Below are 26,021 nucleotides of genomic sequence, written 5' to 3' on the forward strand. Positions count from 1 at the left end.
GAGGTTTTTAGTTTAGATTAGATTTATTCTGATCCCCTGAACCAAACTTGAATTATACAATGACTTCTACAACCGTCTCCCAGTGGCAGAGGTCACAGACAAAATTTTGCACAGCTATTGAATTGCACACAAGGGAAATGGCTCCTCATTAATGTTGCAGATCTTGCACTGAGTCAGCTCACAAATGCAAGTTCGATGCAAAACCAGTCAACAACCTGTTTTGTTCTCATGAAATACTTCTCAGGAATGTATATCAATTACACTGCATCATCAATGAAAGTCTATCATAATGCTTCATTCAGCAATGAAGCACTTATTAAATGGAAATCGCACATTTTTTAGCATTTGTAGCATGTTAAATGAAAAATGCAACATTGATATTTACCAACCTATACTTTTTTGTTTTAATTTTATTATAAAATGTAAAATTCTAGATTGCCACAACTTCTTAATACATGTATCTCTTCATACTGCATCTCAACAGCCAAATATGGACCATCCTCTTGGTGGGCATTTTTGTCTCACAAGATTTGGATGTTTACTTCTCAAAGTAGAGCCCCTAACACAGGCTTTTGTAAGGTTGGTTGAACAAAATCATCCAAGCTGTTCACAAAATAAGAAGGTTGTTCAGATGAATACTGTTTGTAGTGTAGAGCTGAGCTCATGCTAGACTGCATTGCCAGCACCATGAAACACAGGGCTTAGGGCTCCCATGTTTTTAAGTCTGCAGCACAGCTGTCATAGGAAACCTGCCTAAGTATTCACCAGTCAGTTGCCAGGAGAAGTCAAGCATTTGTTCAAGGTACCTGATACCCTCAGAAGATGAAAGTAATGAGAGGAAACTAAGTGTGCACTTCTGATAGGCTTTTTATGTCTTGAGGTCAGAGGACTTCTCTATCTATACAAGACAAAGAGTAGAAGAAAAATTCATATTCAAATGGTAATTCAGAACTCAAATTTCATAGACTTTAACCAAGGCCTTTCTAATGGAAGCAGAAAGGCTTGGTTTACTGCCTTGGTTGCAACTGTAATTATGTACACTCTCTCCCATACTGGTAAACCTACAGCTGAGGAGCACAGCTGGAGGAACGAAGATCCTACACCTCTCACTGCCAAGGAAATACTGTGCTATGAGTCAGCCTGGGTGAAGGGATATTGACAGCATCAGCCAAAAAAATATTGTGTATTAGAGGAGGAACTGAACTTACTGAGCAAACACATCACTGCTGAAATGGAAGTGTAACTTAACTGGGACTACACAAAACCCCCCTGGAAAATAGGAGACAGCTGAAGCATTGATGCAGTTTGGATTGTTGAGTTATTCTGAGAAGGGAGGAGTTCACTGTTTGATAGTTGGGGTTTTCCAAATGAACATGAAATGTTTACCCTGAATTAGCAGGTGGGGTTTTTTCCCTTTCAGAAAATAGAAATTTTTATTTTCTCAGCTATATGTAAAAGGAGAGATACCTGTAGGATAGATATTTTAACATCAAAAAAACACAAACCTGTGGGATTGAGAATAATGCAAATCCTATGGAGGGAAGAATTTGTGTTTATAGATTGCTATCAGAAGGCCCAAATTTTAAGTTTGTGCAATTATATTTAGAATTATCTTTCAAATATTCAAAGTGATTTAAGAAAGCAAAAAGCCTGTGTAGAGCATGATGCAGGCCTGCAACAACCATAGCTTGTAAATATTGTCTTCTTATATTAGGAAATATGTGCATTACCTTTTTAGTAGAAAACTTTTGTTTTGGTTTCAGTGTGAGCATTCTCATTTTTGACAACTTCTGACAACAATAATATTTTCTTTTCTATATTCCTATCACACGCACACCTTGGTTTTTTTTCCAAAATGTTATAAGACATTGTAAGTAGGACTGTGTGTTAGAGAAAGAAAAAACATTAAAAAAGAAGATCACACACATTCTTTTTGTGAACACAGTCTGCATATATTCCCCTCAAAAATCTGGTCCTAATTCATTGCTAAAAATACGTGGTTTCTTCTGTACATGAAGACATTCCACCAGCTTGCAATCATCAAAATCAGCTTTCATCTTTTCACGTTTGTGACAGAAGTTCTGAGAAAAGCATAAGACATTATTTGCCCTCCCACTGATATCCAAAGTTGTTTGCTTTACTTCTGAGGTTGGTGGAGTTAGGCATGTGGCTCCAGACTACAGAGCTGGAGTATATTATTGTGTCCTTAACAATAGGCTGCATGGGGAAACAGTTGAATCAAGAATAAGACTTCCTACCAGCAACAAAGCACTTTTAATGATTTCCAGTCAATTAAACATAGCACACTTATTACTCTGTTATGTTGGTATGGAAAATATTCAGTAACTATTTCCTTGCCATAAAAGGAACACATGAACTAACTTTTATACTATGCTCACATACCAACATTCACCATTTTGTTCCACATGGAAGCTACAGAATGCTAAGTCATCTTTCTCACATTTGTTTTCAGTTTTCTTGGAACAAAGTGCAGACTACTAACATTGCAAACACGTGCTTTTAATACAGCAAGCTGCCTGGAAAACATCAGCTGGCAGAAATGAAGAAAATCCATGAGAAGCGGTAGTTTAATTCCTTTGAATACTTCTAGCAAATAGAGTTGTTGCAAAATGTACAGGTATTTTTCTTTCCTGATTCATCAAAATAATTCTTTTTACCACTGGAAAAAAATCCTATGAGCCAAAGACACATATTTGAGTGTCATATGCTTGGGTAGAAGGAGGGGAAAGAATAAAGGGGTCTGAAGGGAGGCTAAGAACGAGACATATGTTTTCTAAATTTCATGTGAGAAGGATGTAAGAGAGTTGGAATCAGAAATATCTTGGAAATGTAAATAAGTGGATTTATCTCACACACAAACTCAAACTGCTGGTTTTTTAGATGTTACTACAGTAAATATACCCAAAGTAAGCCGTATAAACCACTAATTTGGCCTGAGTCACTCAAGTGTGCATTTACTTTTGCCTTTGCAGAGAATTCCTGTTCACATAAAAGCACTGGAAATTAACATTTCCTACTTATGTCAAATGCAAGCATGTTTTAAGAGGACTCTGGAAACATTTGAAGGATTCCTGCATCCTGAGATGATCTGCTATTATGGTTAGAGGTGTTGTTTCTTCATGAACTGTGAGACAAGCATAGGATAAGTGATTGTGGACTCTAACATAATTAAAAGTTCAGTATAAACTGAGCATCATGCTTGGTGATTTCTTTAAATATCAACTGCATGGATTGTCTGCTGAGATATTATTCTGTGAGCTGCACATTACCACATTTTTACACAGCCCTCTCTTCACAGATGTCACCACAGATCTAACACAGGAAAGGTAATAGCCTGAAGTAGCATTTACTTTCCTCTGCTGCTAAACACAGAAAAAGTGTACTACCAACCTCTGCTCTCCTCCTCACCAAAATGTCTCCTGCCAGATGTGAAGGAATCATCTGCTGGACCCGGTGTTTGCCCTGACCACTTTTTTTGTGCATCCTGGCTGAAATTGACAGCAAGTTTGTCAGCTCTGGCCATATCAGAAGGCAGAATCGGTTCTGAGATCTAGAGAATGAATTATCACTCCTTTCCATGCTAGTCATAAAGCTACACTAATTTTGTTAATGCTCAGAAGAATGCTTTCTTCCATGGAGGTAACACATCATCCAAAGCAAGAAAACACTGCAAAGAGCACTTATCTAATTTCTGCCATAGTCGAATCAGGGACATGTTTTTTAATTCTTGCAAGAAAAGCTGAAACAATGGTATAATTGAAAAATCACAGGTTTGACATTATAAAATGAATGAATCTGTGCCTTCAAATAAGCCACTCTGATTTATATCATTAAGGAATGCATATTCCCAGACCTGGCTTAGAATACTGAACTTTTCAAAATTTCACAGAAGAAAATATTCTTGTTTTGGAATGCAGAAATGGTTTGTGGAGTGTTCAGCCAGGATACTCCATTAAGCAATGGACAAAAAAAGTAACTGCTCATTTGTGCTCAGTTTCTTTATCTGGGTGCAAAACTGTTCTGGCTGAAAATGAAGTTCTGATTTATTTTCATACAGCAAGTAATTATTTCTAGGAAAGTTACTTTGACTTGGCAAAGTGTGAGGCTTTACACAATTTAAGAAAAAATATGACCTGTAAGTTTGCAGAATCTCACCTAAGTTCATACAAAATATTCTTTATCAGACTGCTTAATGATTTATATTAGCCTACAGTTCATGAGCATTTATCAGACTGCCTTTCCAGTATAAGCCGTCTCACTGAAACTAAGAAAATAAAATCAATTAGTTATCACATTACCCATGTAGTACATACAATACTCAGAGGGTAATAGGTTTTTTTGCAGAGGAGCTTTTATTTCCTAATAGAAAAAAATTTTGAATTCATTATTTAAAAGCTTTTTTTTTTTCCTAAAACTCAACTGAATTACTTCATGGTTCACTAAATTTTCCACTTTATAATAAAAAAGTGGTTTTATCTCTGTGGCAAGCCACAATGCAAACACACCACGGTGTTGTACTGTAACATTGTCAATAAAATACAAATTTCAATTATCTCACCAAACATACAGCCACTACTTAAAATATGTTGCTATGCATTACTTTTAGTTACTTGATCTTTCTCCTTCATTCTTCTTATGAATTTCTACTTGGAAAGTTTGAGTTCAGTTAAAATATATAACAATTCCCATATGCTGCCAGTACATAAACATAGTAATCCCATTAACTATTAATAGCTGAATAATGATGTTTTATGAAAATAAACACAGAAAAAAATTATTTAGTCACCATGACATATTGTCATTCCATTTCCCACACCAAACCAAATGTACAAGCCATTTGCACATACACTATGTGTACTAGCCCTACTTTGTGTACTACTTTAGTTCAGAGAGGAATGAAACCACACAGTAGAAAATCGTATAGAATTTAGTCTCTCCTTGCCAAAGACATACAATGAAGGAATACTATTCATGTTGTCCTTCTATTGCATTTGCAAATAATTAGTCTTTTATCAAAATTACATTACCCACTCTTCTTTCTTTATGTCAATCCTAATATTAAATGATGGCCTTACTAACATATTATTATAAGTTAATCAGGCATAGCAAACCCTAATAGCAATTAGCTGGGTATATTTCCCTCTGGGCACAATTCTAGGTAAACATGTTTGAAATTGGTAAATGGCTGCTATTAAAAATGAAAGCATAAAAAAAGACCAAAAAATCTTCTGTCCACAAGCAGAAGTAACCATCTGAATGGAAAGTAATTGAACTAAACAAGATCATCAACTCTCAAGAACTTTAAAGCACAGAAGTATCTTGAGTGGTTTAAGTAGGTTCAGATTCAGAGGTGGTTTGTGCTGCAATATTGTATTTCTAATGATGAAACTTTTTCTTTTTACCACTCAACCGTCTGATCCTGAGCAATAATTGCTGTCATGCACTGTTGTCTGTAGAGCTGCACATGAATTCAGTTTCATTAATGTTCCAGTCTGAAACATCCAGAAGTGCAGAAGAAGTGCCTGCAGTGCTGGACTTTGGGATGCCTAACTCCTAAATACCCTAATCTTAGATATGGCAAACCCCATCTCTCCTATTCATCATCATCAAGAGGCTTGGTAGGCACTGAAGTTGGGACCCCTGAAAAGAAGAACCCCCATCAGGATCTGGACTGAGATAACCAGGGTGAAGCAATAAGATATGGGTTAGCTGCATCTGAAATGTACCTCTTGCAACTCATCAATACTTTTCTCAAGCATTCAGGAATCACCTTAATCTGTCTTAGATTCACAGCACTAAATATTTTTCCCATGTCATGATTTATCTCAAGCCGACAACCACGTACCACACAGCCACTCACTCACCTCAGTGGGACTGGGGAGAGAATCAGAAGATTAAAAGTGAGAAAACTCACAGGTTGAGATAAAGACGGTTTAATAGGGAAACCAAAGCAAAACAAGGAATTATTTCACTGCTTCCCATGGCAGGCGGGTGTTCAGCCATCTCCAGGAGAGCAGGGCCCCATCATGCATAACGCTTGCTTGGGAAGACAAATGCCATCGCTACAAATGTTCCCTCCTCTTTCCTTCTTCCTTGTCCCCACAGCTTTATATGCTACATATGAACCATATGGTCTGGAATATCCCTTTGGTCAGTTGGGGTCATCTGTCCTGGCTGTGTTCCCTCCCAGCTACTCATGCACTCCCAGCCTGGTCACTGGTGGGGTTGGGTGAGGAGCAAAAACGGCCTTGGCTCTGTGCAAGCCCTGTTCAGCAGTAATGAAAACATTCCTGTATAATCAACACTGCTTTCAGCAAAAGTCCAAAACATAGCCCTGTACTAGCTACCATGAAGAAGATTAACTCTACATAAACAAAACCAGCACTTTATCTCACCCTTATTCCATACCACTTATGTTATGACCAGGTCCCACACTATTCAATACACCATCATTAACTATGCTCCCTCTTCCCATTCTTTAATACAGTACACAGATATCATTGCCTTAGCCTATGGACCACCCCTACAAACTGTCCGTAAAATACCCACAAATATTCACAGAATGTCTTTTGATTTCATTTAGTCCATGACTTTGGGCTCCACCAGTTAAAGTGGAGTGTTTAAAGCGGGAAAGGTGGAGTGTTTCTTGGAGTACATGGGCGCCAAGGCCATCTCAGGTCACTGCTGTACTTGCACTGCTTTTTGTAAGGCTTGTCCTCCACTGGTTCAGGTTGTTCCTGTGAAACTAGTCCTGTAACACATAAGTCAAATCATGGCTTACAACAAGTTAGAGGTATTTCCATTACATTCTTCATTCCATTACATTCTTCAAACCTGATCCCTTTGGGCTAGGATACAGGATTTAACATTGCAGTGAACTTTTCCCTTTGCTCTTAGTCCAGCTGCAGCAAGGGTTTTCTGCTGTAGCAGCTTTCATAACATGTAACTCAAATCACTGGTTACAACAATTTAAAGATATTGCCATTACAATCTCCCCCAATAACCTGCGTGAGCTGCAGGACAGCCACTCTCACCATGGTCTTCACCATGAGCTGGAGGGGAACTTCTGCTCTGATGATTGAGGTCCTCTTCCCCCTCCTTATTCAAGTGATATGACTCCTCAGACTCTTCCCGTGCTCCAGCATAGGATCCCTCCCATGAGAGAAAGTCCTCCACAGCTTTTCCAACACTGGTCCTTCCCATGGGCTGCAGTTCTTTACAAACTGCTTCAACATGGGTTAATTTTTATATCACTGATGTTGTTAGAAGTCATCACAGAAAGTTACTTCTATGTAATGTAGGCAATAAGTATATGCATTAATTTAAGAAAATAAATCCCACAAACTTTGGAAAAGAAGGACTATAAACATGGATAGAATTCAAAACTAAAAGAGTGAGGTGAAACAGTTTGTTCTCAGATTCTGCACTTTCAATCTTCAAGCAATACCTTTCTGCCCCTTCAGTGAACACAGAGAACAGTCTCTTATTTTCCAGAAAGGATTAAATCTGCTCACTTGGAGTATTAGATCAACTATTTAAAAATATTCTTTAAGCAAGAATGAGATGAGACCATACAGGATAACATTTGCTCCTGTTTAACTGCAGAAAGGAGGAGGAGGCAAAAGGAAGCGAGCAGGCAGAGGAAGTGACCTCATGAAAGCCTTTCTGTAAAGCACAATAGCATCAGTGACACCTTGAAGCATGACTTCATTCCAAGAAAAACCTGTTGTGTGTACAGGAGAAAGTCTAACCTGTTTCTGTTACAATATGTTTTGACTGTGATGTTCAGAGAGGATAAATTATTTCAATTTATTCTGTCCAGTTAAAGCTGACAAGAAAGCAACAGTGAGCATCACTAGAGAAATCACAGCAATATGTATCTGTTTTGGGATCAAAGATCATCCAGAGGTGTCCTAATGCTATTTGTAGAAAATCAAATTCTATTTAAATGATACAGATACATCTACCCGTGTCTCTTTAGTTTGTTTTTACAATTTGCTATGTGTTTGCATCTATTCATAAATGAGGCCTGACAGAGAGAGAAAAGCTTGAAATGAGGAGCTACAAGGTAACCTGCAGCGCTTTATGATATAGAAAGTTCTTTGATGTGTGTGATATGTAAAGTACAACACAAAATAACATCAGATATTGTAAATTTTATAGAGGTTTAGCAGATGGGATATTTTTCTGTCCTTTTCTAGTTTCCCACAATAAACTAGGTAATGAGTGCTTAGTTCATCTTCTAGATCATAGTTAAGCTTCAGTCTCAGCTTCTTTCCTTCAAGCAGGACAGTAGATTACAACAATATTTCATAAATATCTGCTAGAAATCTTGCCACTTCTATGGCAAGTCATATTATCAAGCAAATCAGAAAAAAAATTGCTTTGCAATTAATTAATTGCTTCATTTTTGATGTAGTTTCCTAGAGTGGTATCATACAGCATATTTTTAATCCACCGTGTGTTTCTTTCTGTTCAAGATGTCTGCTGAAAAAGTTTTGGCAGCACTTAACTATTGGACAGGCTCTGTTGGCTCTACAATTCTTCACTGCTATGATTTACTTCTATATTTCTCAAGTTGTATCTTGTCGTTCTGAGGTAATGGGTTAAAGGCATTTCTGGATCACCTTTTGGGCAAGTCAGTACCTCCTGGATACATGACACAGGCAATCAGAGCAAACCTTCTTGCAAAGAGATTCACAGAATCACAGAATATTCTGAGTTGGAAGGGACCCACAAGGATAATTGAGTCTGACTCTTAAGTGAATGGCCCATACAGGGGTTGAACCCATGACCTTGGCATTATTAGCACATGGACTATTGCACAGACGTTTAAATTTACTCCATACTAGTGATGCACTGGGAAAAAATATTCAAATTCACTTAATATTTTTCACCTACAATGTTGTGTTAAATTAACGCACATGAAAATTCTTTTCGAAGTGGATGCACAGAGGATCCTTAATACTCTTTGAGATTCAGAGACAAAAGTGCAAACCTCTGTTTTGTCTAATGGAGCTGCAAGAAAGCCCTGGTTGCTTGTCAGATGTGTGCAACAGGCAGTGCTAACAGACAGCAGTCAGTAAATGATTTCTGTGTGGTGACTCTCAGCAAATCCAAAGCTGAGGTTAAGACCAAGGGTGTAACAACGTGTTCACCACCTCTACTGATACAGACTCACAGCCAGCACCGACTCAGTATGATTTTCAGAATGTAGCTAAGGATCAAGTCTTGTTTCTCTGCAAGAAGAAATTGTTTCCTTCTGTCTACAATATATTTCTGCTCCCACTTTGTTTCATAATAATACAGTTAGTCTCACGACTTTTACACAAGGCTGTTGAAAATTTCTGCTACCATGCGTCCACATTTTTAAAAATAATTAAAGCTGTCTTTTTGTATATAGCATAAAAAGTTCAGAGTGAAACACAGGGACTTTTCTGTGCAGACCAATCAGTGCTCAGTATTGCAAAAACCTCAACCCAGCTGACATGAAGTTACAGCAATTGCAATAAGAAATTCCAAGGACATGAAGTAGTATTTATATCATTCTGGTAACCAAGCTCAGATGCAGTTCTTCTAACACAGCTCTGAGGTTAAGGAAACCAACATGACACCTTTGCAATGAAAGGAGACTGCAACGTTAATATAATCCAAATGTTGAAAACACAAGATGTTTTCACTGTAGCAATATCCTGCCTTTCATTGTGTTATTTTTAGCCCGTCTTAAAATATGACATGATGGATAAAGGAAATGACTATTTTTATGGTCAAATCTTGTGTGTAAAGATAAGGTGTGATGAATTAGCAGCTGCAAAAGTAAAAGGGCTTTGTTTAATCTTTTTTAAATTTATAACGAAGCTGTTTTGATCTCAAAAAAATAAAAATTACCCTTTTTATCCTGATGGGAAAATTGCATCTATTTTCTTGGGGGAAAAAAAAATAGTAAATTCAATTTTGAAACCCTTACTAAATCTCCAATTTCATGTAAGACAAAAAACCATAATGCAAATCATTTTCTCCCTTAATGCTAAATATAGTTTGGACTTGGCAACAAAAATAATCCTGACTAAAATTTTCCATGATCAAACAAAGTAATAAATTGCTATTAAATATTATAGCTATTTTTTCAACTGTTGTTTTCTTTCTGTGTTTTAAAGTTTTGTGTTTGAGTTAATATTTTGAATTCTTTTTAACACAAAACAGACATCCAGAGAATATAGTAGGATTTTCTTGCTGTCTGGCAGTCAGATTCACATAAAACAGATACATCCAGAAAGTAATAACACTCTATTGCCATCAGTGAACACACAGCATGCTAACTTGCATTGATTTAATCCCACAAAGAACTGCAGTGGATATCTGTGACACTTTTTATGTCTACAAATGAATTTCATTCTAACAACTTCAGTTAGCTCCTCTAATCTGCACTCTTCACTAACATGGTTTTGCATACTCAGACTATAACACCTATTCTTAAAACATTTCAGTGCTAAAAAACAGCAATTGTCCAGATGAATGTGAAAACAGTCTTATTATAAAACACAAAAATTTTGAATAAACAGAAGAATGTAGCTTATTTTAAGTGAACTAAGAGGGAAGATAATTTTGTAATAGCCAACAATCTTACAATAGTATACTGCCTTTCCATGGGAGCTTCAATAGAGCTCAAGATGTTCAAAATCACAGTAAGTCTTAAAGTTCTCTGCATTCTTGCTTTCCAAACATTTGGGAGGAGAAGGGCAAGGGGAGAGAACAACATCACAACACAGATCTTGCAGCACTTCCACATCCCCAAGAAAGGAGTCCAAATCACAGACTCCAAGATGATAGTTGTAAATTTCAGTTAGTTGATAAAACCTAGGATATTTTCAATGAACTGAAGAGGGGAAAGAAAAGGAACAAGGCAAAGAAGTTTTAGGATGCAGGTTCTAGCTTTGCAAATGGTGCAAAGATTGCCCCTTACTTGCTCAACTATCTGCACAATAAAAGATACAATTTACAGAAGACTGAATAATGTAAATAAGCAAATATCTCCAAAATAATTTGGGAAAAATAAGTTATCAGTGTTTTCTGCACACTTTTTCAATACAGAATCAACACCTGATTTTAAAAGCATTTCCTCCAAGTTGTATATAAACAAATCAAACAGCTTGCAGTCAAATACATTCCCTGTACCAAGGCTGCATTTCTAAAACCCCATCTTCATGAAAATATGAAAGAATTCTCCCACATTTACATTCCATCACCTACAGGCAAAAAGCACACAGAAATGTACATATGTAATTAATTTACAAAGAAGTGTTGAATGGGCACAAAAGAAAGGTCAAAAGTGCCCTTTTCAAAGTTCAGCTGGGAGAAAAAGAGGAAGTAGACAACTGAAGTCAATAAAAACTGAATTTCTAAATTAGTAGAATATGTCATGTTCAATATACTACTGTATTAAAATTTTTATTGTTGATCAATTTGTTGCCACCAGATTTGAATATGATAATGCAGTGGAAATACGTAAAAAATGTTAAGTTTCATTCAGATTTACATACATATGAGCACCATTAAAGGAGTTTTTTGCACATGTGGATGCTTTTTTTAAACATGTGTTTTTCATGTATTTCCATTTGATTGTTTGATGTTCCATCACATCTGACAAATGGCTGAGTTAAAGTTCTGAGCTGTTCCAAATGATGGAGGTTCAAAAGAATCCAGAACTAATGAGAATGGCCTTCAGACATTTGCAAACTAAGGAAAAATACTTTTATTTTGCAACTCTTCACTTACTCCCATGCAAAACGTCAACTTTTAAAAGAACAGAACTCCTAGCTAGTGATGGAAACAGATGTAATATTTACTTCATGCTTACCTTATGTGATATTCTGATGAAAGTAACTCCAAAGTTAACCTCTTATTAGAAAAACTTAAATTGTCAGTAAATTGATACCAGCGCTGTACAATGCAGTTCCACTCTCAATTAACTTCTCAACAAACTTTCTCTCATTTTCCCTCCCAGTAAAGCAAAAAAAGTCATAAGCGAATGTTCGTTTATCCCATGGCAGCTGTACAGGATCCACTAATCTAATTAACATAATAAATAAATTTATTGCTGTGTAAAGTAAACACACTCCCAGTACAAGATATCAAAGGTATCCTTTGAACACCTTCAGTTCCAATGACATACAAACCACCATGAATATTTTACATGTCCTTTGTGCTGAGCACTATGTTTTTATTACTATCTCCAGTATATTCATCTGTACTAGATTGACATTAAGTCAACATAAACCTAATAAATGTAAACCCTGACAGAAGTGAAAATGTCAGAGAGATGGTTGAACTATAGAGCCTAAGTCAGAAAAAAATACCCCAAGCATGGAAGAAATGATGCTTACCAATCAGGTTTTCTTCCAGTTTAAACTGGTTTATAACACGTATATACATATATATAATATCTTACTGCTTCCTATTCATACTTGGGATCTATTTGTGTTCTCCAATGTTTCCTTCCTTACCGCACTCAAACATCCTGGGAAGGCAAGTAAAGGGAAGAGGAGGGGAGGGGAGTTGTGGTGGAACGATGAAAAAATACTCTGTTTCATTTATTGAATTCATCTTGAAAAACTAAAACCTGCTCCCAGGCCTCTCAACTCACTCTTCACTTATAGATAACATGCTTCAATACCAAAAGTTGAAGGAGATCATGAGTCAAAGTAGAATTTCAAGCTCAAAGATCTCTCTCAGCGTGGAAGCTACCAACAAATGCTGGACAAAGTGATAGACAAACAGAAGGTAAAAATCACACACTGAGTAGGGAATGCTTTGTATCATTTTCTGAAACACATCACAGTCTGTCACAATGTGCTTTGCAATTAGAAATGTTTCAAAAACCTCTCTTCCCCTCCTTTCTTCCCTTCTCTTCCTTTAACTGATTAGTCATTTGAGAACTTAAGAAGCTAAAACCTGGAAGCATTCAATTTTTCTCTTTCAAGGTGAGACAAGTGTATTTTGATTTAAAAATCAAATTCAAATCTATCTCTGCACAAACAAATTTTAATACAAGTATGTAAAATTTTTAGTCACTTCATTGTATGGAAACTAAAACTAAAAGAGTGATATTAATACCATGCAAAAAATAATTCAGAACAATGAGATGATCTATTACAGGCTGTGCACATTTGTATTAATTCCACTATCCCTAGAGTAGTCTTCAAATAGAGATCTATTACATTCAACACATTCCTAATTTAAGTAACTACCCTGGACCTATTGCCTCCTACTGGAGCCCAGATTTGTAGCAGTATTTTGGAGAATGACTCCATCATCACCATCATCATCAAAATAAAAAATATAAAATCTGGACAAGATCACAGATAACATTTTACTGCAATCAAGGCCCAAATATAAGTATTGTCCTGCACTACTTGAAAGAATTACTCAATGCTTTTTAGATCCAACTATCCTGTTTTTCATGTAATGGCAAAGAGAAACTTATTCCCTTTAAATTTATAATTCATTTTCATGAGCAATTACACTTTGACTGATGCGGGGGTCAGATTTTTTTCCTTTGAGCATGAAGTATGGGAAGAACAATGTGACTGTTACTTTTCAAGTCGGTTTGTTTGAAAATTTCATCCCAAAAGTGTCTTTCCCACTGGGGTTTTACATCATGTCAATTTCATAGCTGTGGTATATTACACTCTATAACCTCAAATGGGATGAGAAAAATTTAAGTAGATGAAAAGCAGACCACAATCAGTAAAGAAAATACAATTTTGTTTTGGTAGACTTTTCTTTCTTTCCTCTCTGCTCCTTCTCTCTCTTGTTTTCTGTGTAGAATTCTCCTGGTCATCATGCATGGACACATCTCAAGAGAGAATACTGGCATTTCTCAAAAAGGTTTGTGATTACAAATATTAAGCCAAAACAGATGCATTGATTTGGAATTCCTTTTTAACAAGGAAAACTGACAGAATCTTAAAATGCTCTTGTAGAGCTTCTTTAACAGTTAAAAACCCCCATATTCCTCCAATCAAACACATACTTTTTTTACTCTTGATATTTTTATTGATTGGAAAAAACCTACAGGCATTCATCGTAGTTGCCATTTCTGGTATTTTTCTGTTGCAATGTTCTGATGTACTTTGAACAATAGACCTGTAATATGCACGTCCTTTTGGGCTTGGGTGATTTTTGGACCTGGTGACGTTTGCTTTTTCCTTTGAGCTAAGAACAGAGGGATAAATTCTGAAAAGAAATAATTCCTACAGGGAAATATGTTTCAGATTATACAAAAGAAGATTTAATTTATTTTGAGAGGCTCCTAAAAAGTGGAACTCTGTCTGTTGCAGGAAAATCTCCTTATCAATGCCTGATTTGCTCGAGATCTTGTGAAATAGGGAGACAGCAAGGGAAGAAGTCAGCAGGTGCAACAGAAGGAGCAGAAATTGCAGGCACTTCATTGAAGAGGGGAGATACATCTTGTCCTTTCAAGAAGGATCAACCACCACCTGTACTAGGAACGAAAACAGAAAAGCTGTAGCAAAAAAAAGGAATCAATCATGTAAACAGGTCAAACAGTATTGTGCAAGCTGCCAATCTAATTATTGTCCCAGTACTGCAAGAAAATTCCAAAACAGGAGATTTCTAATGGGCTTTGCACAAAAAATACTTTTTAATTCTGGATGAGACTGTCCTTATCCATTTTGCACAATACAGTTAGTAAATCCATGAGAACACATCTAGTTGACCTCATTTTTTCTCCCTTCTCACAAGCATCAATTCCCACTTAAACTTCTTTTCCCATCAGTGAGTGAAAAACCTTTACTTTTACCTAGAGCTGACTGCACTTTCTTCTTCAGCATTTCATTCTGAATATCTGCTTAGATCCTTAAACCTCCATGTGACACCTGTCACTAAATAATTAAAGGAAAAAAATGTGGGTATTGTTTTGTAATTTGCATTAAATTGTTTCATATTTTCCTACTGAGTAATCGATAGTAATAGATTGGGAACAAATAATGAATCACACTGGTAATGTTTCACTCTATTTTACTAGTTAAAATTAGGTTATTACATAATTTATGTTCTGATGCATAGATAATATAAAGATATGTTATATATGTGTATATGATATATGTAAACTATATTCTAATATATAAATTGCTCATAATTTTTATTTTAGAGATGAACTTTGCACATCATTTTATCTTTATATACTAATGAGGTTTTGGCAAATGTATTTTTGTTCTCTGAGGATTTGTGCTGTCAGAAAAAGACTTTTTCCTTGATGCCCAGAGGCTTCATGCAACTGATTCTTAATATTTCCAGGTCAAGAAAAAGAACCTTGTCATAAGCTGTGCTACCAGCAGTGCTTTAAAAATTGCTGATTCTGGGAACAGTTTCAGATTTTTTATTAAGCCCCTGACACTACAGAAAAAACAATTCCCAAGCTTGAACACCTTTGTTATCTGTGTTCCTTCAAGAAAATGAATCTTGTCCTGCCAGCCTTGAGAAATGTAGACAATGAAAACCAAGGCATATTTTGGCAGGCAGGAATCTACTGTTAAAGATATTAATTTTTCACAATTTTTCTTTTCACAAGATCTCATTTAAGACAGAACATTTCTATGCTCTGATTTTATGTTGTTGTGAAAGAAAGGGAGGAAGAATGGGGTGGAAGGAAGGCACGGCCCTAAGCAAGGTTTCCAAAGAGCACTTCAGTGTGGGTCTCACAACACTACACCAGAGGGAGGTGAAGCCATCAGAGAAAACCCAGAGTCAGTTGCCTTCACTACGGAACAGAAATGACCCTGCATCTCCTGGGATTACATCTTCCTCACAGATATAATTTGGCGAGAGGTGAGCACAACAAACCAGATAGGCTCTTTTCATTTTGCATGGAAGAGTTATACGACACCTGGTCTGTAATATCAGTGGGATGTTGCCATGAATGCCAAGCTGCTACATGCAGACCAGAGCGAGTCACATCTGGGCACACGCACAGGGCCAGAAGCACAGTGTCAGTGGAAATTCGCATCTGAAAATACTGGCAGTTGCAAGGCTTGGCTCCACTAAACTGGCTGTTTTGAGAAATGAGTCGCTAGGCAGAGGCAGTTAATGTTTATTAGAAACGCTTTTTGATACACAGCACTTATCTTGATCTAGTCCTAATCAAATATGCCATCATCACACTGGGAGTTTCTGGAGGAGAAAAGAAATTACACCAGTTTAGCACCCTTCCCACTAGACCATCCTGACTTTATATGGACAAACATACTAGATTCATACTTTTGTACCACAAATAATAAATTTCAAGTCAATCAAAGCCATAAGAACACACTGACTCCTCAGGGATGTATCTTAAGCCAGCAGCTTTTTAACACATAACTTGAAATAAAACCAGCAAATCTGAATATAATCTTACTTATTTTGCATGTAAGTTACTTTATTCAAGCACAATGCATACTTATTTCTGTGTTTTGATCGAGCCAGCAACCTTGAATCTGTTTTCCACTGTACCTGCAATTCTCCCTCCAGTCTACCCCTGATATCTATTTGGAATTCCTTATGATGGAAAACATCCCCACTTTCAAACTTCAGCTTGAAACAGGACATATATGGAGAAAATAATGCAACCACATTTCTTTCCTGTTTTATAGTAAGTTTATTTTGAAATCCGAGCATATCTTCATGAAAAATTGCTTCCAGAGGCCCAGTTCTATATGATTTTGATTATAACACCTCTGCTATTCTCATGTCCGCAAGATTGAATGCAATGTTCAGATTTTAAATAGCATACAAGCCAACCACGGGAAAGATGAAGTTGTGTTTAGCAGATAAAAACAAAGAACAAATGGGAGGCCAGATTAGATTACTGCCTGTCAGCAGACCTTATGAGGCAATTGGCTGGCAGCTTTGGTAATGCTAACTACAAACAGCTTGCAGCACCAAACCATTACATATATTCCTTGCCAAGACTGGCTGTCAGCTGTATGACTGGCCATTTCCTGCCAGCATAGTTGACATTCTCTCCTCATTTATTAGTGTGCGCCCTGTACTTGCTGACACAGTAAGTCAACCTACTGAATCAGGATGTCTAGATTATAAATAGCAAGGGATGTAAACTATTTTCATTGAGTCACAAAATAATATTGTTTTTTCCCAATGTTCAGACTATCATGTTTGTGGGCTAGTGAGTATGCATGTACTGGAAATCATCTTTTCTGCATCTTCTTTTCTAAAATAGCATTATGTGGTCATTTCTTATTTGTTGCTAGAGTCAGGCTTACCTTCACAGAAGTATAGAAAAGCTTTTTAAAAAAAATCAAATACATTCCATTTCCAAAAAGAATGGTCGGCAGACTAGAAAAAGAGTCTTGCCATATGATCAGAAAGCATGTCTAGTTCCAGTCTGGGTAATTGTGATGGAGAAACCCCAAGTGATTGCTTGGAACCCCATGCAGTATTAATGCAACCATGTAACCATTTCTTTGACTGTCTTCTTCTCACTGTGGTCTGTAAGTCCTTGACTTCAGCAGTCTTTTTCATCCCAAAAGCAGGGTGGGACAATACAGACAACAAGGGCTTTTAAGATAAACATTTGTGGAACTGTTGATGCTAAGTAGATTTCACCACTCCACCCCTGGAAAACACACAGCCTTTTGACAGTTTTCTCTGGTTAACCACTTTGTGCTATTTTAGGCCTTTAAGAGTTTGATGTGAGCACCAGTCCCAAAATAATATTCAGCCCATCCAAATAACTGTGTGTTATGGTTCCACATTCCAGATTATGAGTCAGTTCCCGTCTTAATGTGCAGTGTTCTTGGCAGACTTTGACTTACCCCCAAAAATTTACATTCTGAATATAGATTTCCACAAGCCTCCCAGGTAGCATGAACACAGGCAGCTTCTGTTTGTATTTAAAAGCTGCAGTCTCCCCTTCCTCTCACTAAACCCTGCACAAAAATTTACTGTAAGTCAAAATGACTAGAAAATGACATCATGTTTTGTGTCATTTAATATATAAAATAGACTATATGTATAAATTTCTCCACTAAGATTGTCCAATATCAAAACACTTGAAATTGAAATTACATAGCAAATGGACAGTATATCCAAGCACAGTGTAGCCAACTAGTGGATTTGTCTGTTGTCTTTACTTCAGAGCAGTTACAAAACAGAATGAAACTTAGTTTTATTTCTTAAAAAAATAATAAAATTGAAGTAAATAATTTCCTCTAAACAGTCTTAACAAAAAACCCCACTTAATTTTCCATTTTATTATTGTGGCTTTCTTTTGAAACTTAACTACCACGCTTTATATGTAGAATCACTCAAAAATTTTACCTTATTTTTGGAGAAAACAGATCAGTAATGTTTGCAAATATCAATTATTTCCTTTCTAACCAGACAAAAATTGGCAATTTCCTTCAATATTTTCATTTGAGGAATAGACCACACTTTGTAATTTTACTGCTCTGGAAACTAAAACCCAAAAGTTGTTTTTAGTTAAAATTTAAGCAGTTTTTAAATAATTCTAATAGTCACATTTATGGACTTTGTTATGTATCAGTTTGCTATAACTGTGAAGTTACAGAATCATTCTCCTTGTTCTGCAGACCAACACACACACTTTTAGGTTAAAGTCTACTTTTCAATGCCTGGTTATGCTGGTTTTGGCTGGAGTAGAGACTATCCACTTCACAGTTTCTGGCATGGAGCTACATTTTGGATTTGTGTTAAACACAGGGTTGATAACACAGAGATGGTTTTGTTATTGCTGAGCAGGGCTTACACAGAGTCAAGGCCTTTTCTGCTGTTTGTACTTCCACACTGGTGAGGAAGTTGGGAGTTCATGGGAGGCTGGGAGGAGACACAGCTGGGACAGGTGACCCCAACTGACCAAAGGGATTTCCAGACCATCCAGACCATATGGCATCGTGCTCACTACATAAAGCTGTGGGGAAGAAAGAGGAAGGGGGGAGCATTTGGAGTGATGGCATTTGTCTATCCAAGTAAGCGTTACATGTGATGGGGCCCTGCTCTCCTGGAGATGGCTGAACACCTGCCTGCCACGGCAAGCAGTGAATTAATTCCTTACTTTGTGTGTGTGCGTGGCTTTTGCTTGCCCTATTAAATTGTCTTTATCTCAACCCATGAGTTTTCCAGCTTTTACCCTTCCCCCGATCCTGTTGGTGAGGGATGAACGAGTGGCTGCCTGGGGCTTGGCTGCTGGCTGGGGTCAAACCACAACAGAGTGGACTCCCTAGTTTATCAGCTCTGTTATTCCTATTACACATATGATCTGGAGGATAATGACATATAGATGAGAAATCAGAACCCATTAATTGCTCACATATTGAATTTTGTACATTCAAAAATGCGATGCTAAAAAGTAACTGGTATGTGTTTGCAGAAGTTTTTCAACAAGTGACCTAAGTTATGAAAACTGTACAGAAACATTCCACAGCCTGCTTGTTTATGGTTACTAACAGATAAGAAGATTGTAGTTCATGTCTAGGATATATAGCACAATTCCTGCTCATTTTGCATGGCAAAATGGTTTCTCCTGACAGCTGCCCTTGAAAACAGCAAGAAATAGACAAACTTCTTGTTGATAGTTCACTGGTAATGAAGGAAGAAAAACTCAGAATGCAAGTTATTTATAATCAATTTATTCAACCCCAGTGCCTGGAAATGTATTAAATGATTTTTATACAATAAAATGAAGGAAGAAAGCGCTGTATTCTTCTGTCTACATTAAGGAGTCAATTTTATTTGCCATCTAGTTAACTTCTTTATCCTTCCAGCTCTTTCTGCCCTCCCACTTCAGCACAGACACATTTCAGACTCAATGGCTATTTCATTAAACAAATGTTTTTTTCACAGAATTCTTGATTTACTGTGCAATGTCTGGTTAGAGCAGACATACAATAAGAAAGGTGAAAATAAAGGAAGTAAGTATGTGTTATTGCATTGATATTCACTGTGAACTTCTATTGCGAACATTTTGGTTTAATATTTATGTTGGAGGACAACTCAGTACTGATGAAAGTGAGGCATGAGCATATCTGTTCAGACTCACTCTGCTGCACAAAGAATTTATTTTCTCTGTGAAATTAGTTTTACCACACGTCTGCTCAGACTCCCAGAAGTTTTGAGGATTCTGCTTTTTGCTGCTCAAGACCAGGCTGATGATCACACACAACAAACATTTCTCCTGAATACTCTACAATGTTCCAGCCTGGGCATGGGATGTTGGAGAAGAAGAAAATGCAGTGTTTTCTAGACATTTTAGAGAGGTTTCATGTGCATTAAAAATCTACCTAGAAACCTCATGCTTATGCTATTCAGCTGACAAAATATTCAGTTTTCCCACAACAAAACTGGAGTAATCTGAGAATGGGATTGCTCTACTGCCATTTTACTCAGCACACATTTCTTCAATTACAATTATTTTTACACAGGCAGAAACACAGAAGATTGACAGCTCAGTAATTTACAGGAAGTGGTGGGCAGAACAGTATCTATTGTAGGTCATGCCAAAAGATGATTTAAAGTCCTGAATTATTCTTCAGTCCTGGGGTTTTTTTTTGTTTTGATTTGGGTTTTGTTTGACGGGGGGAGGTGCATCTGTAAGAAAAGCCATTAACAAAAAGGTAAGTGAAAAGCAGATTAATTAATTTATCCTTCAGACTCATTTAAGAGACTCAGATAAATTAGGGCTAGAACATGAATCATCTTTTAGAGGATCAAATTCAGCTGATAATCTATAAACCCATTTTTGGTTTGGATGTCTTTACTTGAACAACATTCTGATGGATTGATGTGAGTTAATATTTTTTAAATTAGAAAAAGCCCAGACAATAAAGTTTCTGAAACATTTTTCCAGTCATAAACTGCTGGGTTTTCTCTGTTTTCCAGCAATTCACAATACCACACTGCCTCAATTCAATTAGTTTGGTTAAAAGGCATTTTTCTTACTATAAATGCTTCTCAAATGTGGAAATATCTGTAACTAAAACAAGATTATACATGATTGGTATTTATAGGTGAGTCTTACAGTATTGGAAATTGAATTCAAAGAACCAGACTTTCATATTTTTTAAAGGTCTTTCTGTAGAAAAGGAGATTTGCTGACGGAAATAATTCTCAGCTAACAGCTGTTTAATAGCTCTAAGACTAAGCCCATTCCCAGAGGACAGATGTTTGCATCTTGAAAGCCAGCACCAGTACCAATAGGAGGAGTAAAGGCTCTATACATAAAGTCAAAACAGAAGACAGTGTAAAGGATAATGAATCACTGCATCAGCACAAGCAAAGTATTTTGAAAAGAACAACACAATCAGCCAGTACAAGCCAGTCATAAATGTCACATATTTACCTTTGTCCAGAGTGATTCCTTGACAATTGCCTGGTTTTCTCTTGTATTCATTCTTGTAAGTTCAAATTTTGTCAACATTACAAGAGACAAACACAAAAGCTATAAATAATATAAAATAAATTTCTTATAATACAGAACTGAGATCATATTGTAAACTTGCTATGTATATAAAAATGCCAAATCTATCATTTAGTGGCCAAGAAGGAGGAGGGTGGAAGAGAGTGACATTCTAAAGAATAATGACATGGTCTAGATAATACGGTCCAAATTTTGGTGTTTGAAGAGTGAAAAAGACTCTGCTGTCAGATTACGTCAAACAGACAAGAAAATAGGGAAGACTGGGCAGGCAGAATTGGTGTATTAACATAAGACCAGGTGAAATTCTAAGAAGAAGATATTGTCTATTTTTCATATAAATGTATATTCCTTTTTTTTCCCAAGTGCTGCTACTAGAAGATTGGGTAAAAAATATATAACTTATTTGACAAGACTTACAGGATCAAAGAACAGAGTGTTGGAAAACTCACACATCCAGGGAGTTTTCACAAAAATGGTCCAAGCTTCCAGGTCTGAACGAGTTGGAAGACTTGAAAAGAAAAGCCTAAACTGCAGTTTTCTGTATAGGCAAGGCAGTTTTGGAAACATTCCTGGATTTTTCTAATACCAGGAGTATTTAGACAAAATTAGCAGCTGAATTCAATTATTTTATTCCCCTGACTGTTCAGTGCATAGGTCAGCTCATCCGTGTGACAGACATTGGTAGCTGGATGCCTTTGTCGCAACACAGTATACATAAGACATAAAAACATCACGCTTGAAGAGACTCTCATTTGCAAGTGCCAAGATCTCATTTCCAAGAAGGTGAAACCCCACAGTAGCTCCATGCTACAAAAGCTGAATGCACAAGGTATATTTAGCCCATTGAAAATTTTGATTATCAAATTAACCAAGAAAAAAAAAAATAGAAACCAAAGACATATAGAAAAGTGAAAGAACAAGTTCAAATGGCTGCAGGTGGAGTGCCATGAAGATGATTAGAGGGATGGAACACCACTGTTATGAAGAAAGACTGATAGGGTTGGGGCTGTTCCTATTGGAGAGAAGGCAGCTTCAGGGAAAACTCACAGCACACTCCAGTACCTGAACAGGGTTTATGAGAAAGATGGGGACAAACTTTTTAGCAGGTCCTATAGTAATAGGACAAGGAGTAATAGTTTTAAACCAAAATAGAGTAGATTTAGTCAAGAAATAAAGGAAAAAAAAATAATACCGAGGGTGGTGAAACACTGGCATAGGTTGCCCAGAGAGGTGTATTCAGGCTCTATCCCTGAAAACATTCAAGTTTAGGTTGGATAGGGCTCTGAGCAACCTCTGTAGGGATGGATTTACCTATTTATTTTTGGGCTACTCTTCTATTTAGATAAAATCAATATGTGGCAGTAAAACAACAAATATGCCTAAATTATGCTGATGCCCAAGAATGAAATAATGAGTTATGAGCAAGGTCTCCTTCATTGGTCAGAAAAACAAAGGTAAAATATTTACATCAGTCATCTCCTCCTACATTTTTATTATGAACTGATATTTTTGAAGGTCACTGTTAGTGGTATGATTAGCAGGTGTAAAAATTGACAGCTGAATTATATGCTCCTTAATTTGCATTAAAAATGAAATGTCACTGATTTTTGTCTTCGTGTGCCAGCTGTGTAGCAAATGATTCATCTTTTCATCAAACTGATCACTGATACAATTTTCTTATATTGATGAATATAGATTTTCAGAACTTTGCATAAATATTCTGAATCTCAATAGAAACAGAGATGTGGGTTTTCTGAGGCACTGCACCAGGTAGGTTATCTATTTTCATGTGCTGAAAACTCCAGTCCCATAAAATTATTGTGCATAAGTAGACTAGGACTCAAAAATACAGGGGAAAAATGAAGTGGAAAAGAAAAAAACAAAAACAAAACCAACCAAAACCCAAACAAACAAACAAAAACCAAAAAAAACCCCAAAGAGTTAGGTCCAGTTAGATTTGCTATTAATGTATTATTTTAGGTCCATGCATCAGCATCTAAGCCACTTTATCATGTGTTATTTTGGCATGCAGTCTTCCAGCACAATCTCTGAACAAAGCAATTTTAAGGAAGATTACTTTAAGACTTCATGTGATGAAGATGTAAGCAACTGGAGAATCTAAACACATAGTACTATCAAGAGAAAAATGTTACAAGAAAAAGAATTTGTGCTGATTCTATCCACTGAATCTTGTTTTGTCTCTTGCTCCTATTTTAAGAGCTGCATGAGGACATGGTAACTTCTGAGTTTGGTTTTCAGTGCCCTCATTGCCTATTTTCCTTAACAGGTTTTCACACAGTCCAACAGAATTCCCTGTCTCCTCTATATATAGTCAAGTGAATTGACAGACAGATGAAGCTCAGTGCTTCCAACCAGGTGTAAGTCATCAAAAGACACTTTAATTATTATCTGCACTTGGGGTAGTAATGGATATGCTAAAGGTATTTTTGGCCTGAAGGATAGCCAGTTTATCCTGCTTCTCCAGAGGGACTCAGGAGCTAAAAAATGTTAATAGTATGTGTTTCCAATGTATACACTATAGCCCAAAAATTGACCCACTGGATAAACTTGCTGACAGACGTACACAAGACTGCAGTTAGATTTTGAGCTTGTATTAAGCTGCCCAGCTGGGATCACTGTATTCCACCACAGTCTGGAATGTAGTCATAACAGAAGTAAAAAGCTTAAGAAGAAAGGTGATTTGGATCGTTGGTTGTGGAAATCCAAGTTTGGAGCAGTGGGCAGGAAAATTAAACCAGAATGGAAGAGGATATAAAAAGCCCTGACCAAGTTTCTTCTGACACCTGAGTATCAAGGTATCTCCATGAAACATTTGTTTTTAGATCCTAACCCATCAAAATATTTGGAGATTCCTTTTAATGTGTGGTGACTTTAGCAGTTTAGGAGAACATCTGTGTCCAGCACGGAGCCCATAGTTGATAGACAGGCTGTTAGACCAGTTAAACAAGTTGGTAACCCCTTTGTGATGTACATATTTAAAGGAGGAAGTGCAGGAAGTACCTTTTTTCCTGCTTCCCTGCAGAGGGGTAGTGAGTGGGGGCCCCCAGCGGGCCCTTCCACACAGCCAGCACAGCTCACACCGAACTGGACAAAAAACACCACGCAGCCAGCAACGAGAAACATGGCAAGTATTCCCCAATGCAGAGCCCAGACAAGAGCAATTTCTGAGCAGCAGCTCAGAGACACTGACTTTCTTCCAAGTCAGAGAGGAAAGAAAAATAGTCACGTGAGGGAGAAGAACATGGTGACATCGAGGTCAGTGGGGGAAGGGAGAAAGAGGAGGCGTTCCTAGTGCCGGAGCTGAAATTCTCCTTGCAAGCCGTGGTGAAGACTATAATACAGCAATTTGTTTTCCCTATAATTCATGAGATGAGGTACATGGGGGATGCAGAAATCCACGCGCAGCCTGTGAAAGAAGGTGCCAGAGCCTATAGGTGTTGTGAAAGGCTTTTAGAGATTGAAGAAGAGAGCCTTTGCTTTCAGGCTGGAATAGCTCATCCTTAAATGACTAAAACCCCATGACTATTATGACTCATGAGGGCAGTGTGAGAAGACTGCAAGATTCATGGGAGGGATATTTTTCACTGCAGCAGATTTCAGGCAGACTGTTTTTTGTGACATTATGAACCACAGTAGAGAAGTTTGCGGAGAACTATCTTCCATGGAAAGAATTCCACAACACAGCAGAAGAAACTCCTTCCCTTAAGCATAAAGAAAGACTCTTAAGAAATGAAACACTGACCAAAACCCCATGTTTGTTTCCGTTACGTGGTTTGGTGGAAAGAGGGAGGTACTGGAAGAGAAAGGTGCTCTGAAGGTTTGCTTTGGTTTCTCATTATTGTTTTTATTTTTAATTCTCTTAGTAATAAATTTTCTTTATTCTGTTTAAGTTTGAGCCTGTTTTGCCTTGAAGATTTTCCATTTTCCTCAATAACCCCTATTTCACCTCATAAAAATGAAGTTTCAACTTTCCCTTCTCTGCTTAGCTATGGCAGAGGCAAATAAATAAATAGTTTTCACGGTGTTTAGTGCCTAACCAGCGTCAAACCTTGACATAACGAATGACCCTTTTATTACATATATATCTATTATAATATTTAAACACTATCACAATCACTTCCCACACAAGAATACACATCCAGCTAGATTCCCCACACTAGCATCTTCCATAAAACCAAAATAGCTCCAAAAAGCAGAATAGATGAATTTACTTTCATGCCCTTCACCAAAAGGCTGGATGGGAAGGGGTATCTTTTTCACACCATTTTCCCATTGTTAAGTATGACAAAAAACAACAATGAAGACAAATGTCAATGCCTCTAGAAGGATTTGTGCTGGTGAAAAGAATCATGTGACTTCCGTTAATATCTGCCTTAGGGCATATTTCACATTAAGCTCCATGCTCTAATATTCCCTCATACCTTATTTTAAATCCTGCAGAGCTTGTACATAATGCATTTTTATCTTCTACTTTCCTCATTCATATGAACATATGCTTCTTTACATTTTGGCAGTCCTTTAAATGGGA

Source organism: Corvus brachyrhynchos, unplaced genomic scaffold (assembly GCF_000691975.1).
Source record: "Corvus brachyrhynchos isolate BGI_N302 unplaced genomic scaffold, ASM69197v1 scaffold90, whole genome shotgun sequence".
Classification (NCBI taxonomy): domain Eukaryota; kingdom Metazoa; phylum Chordata; class Aves; order Passeriformes; family Corvidae; genus Corvus; species Corvus brachyrhynchos.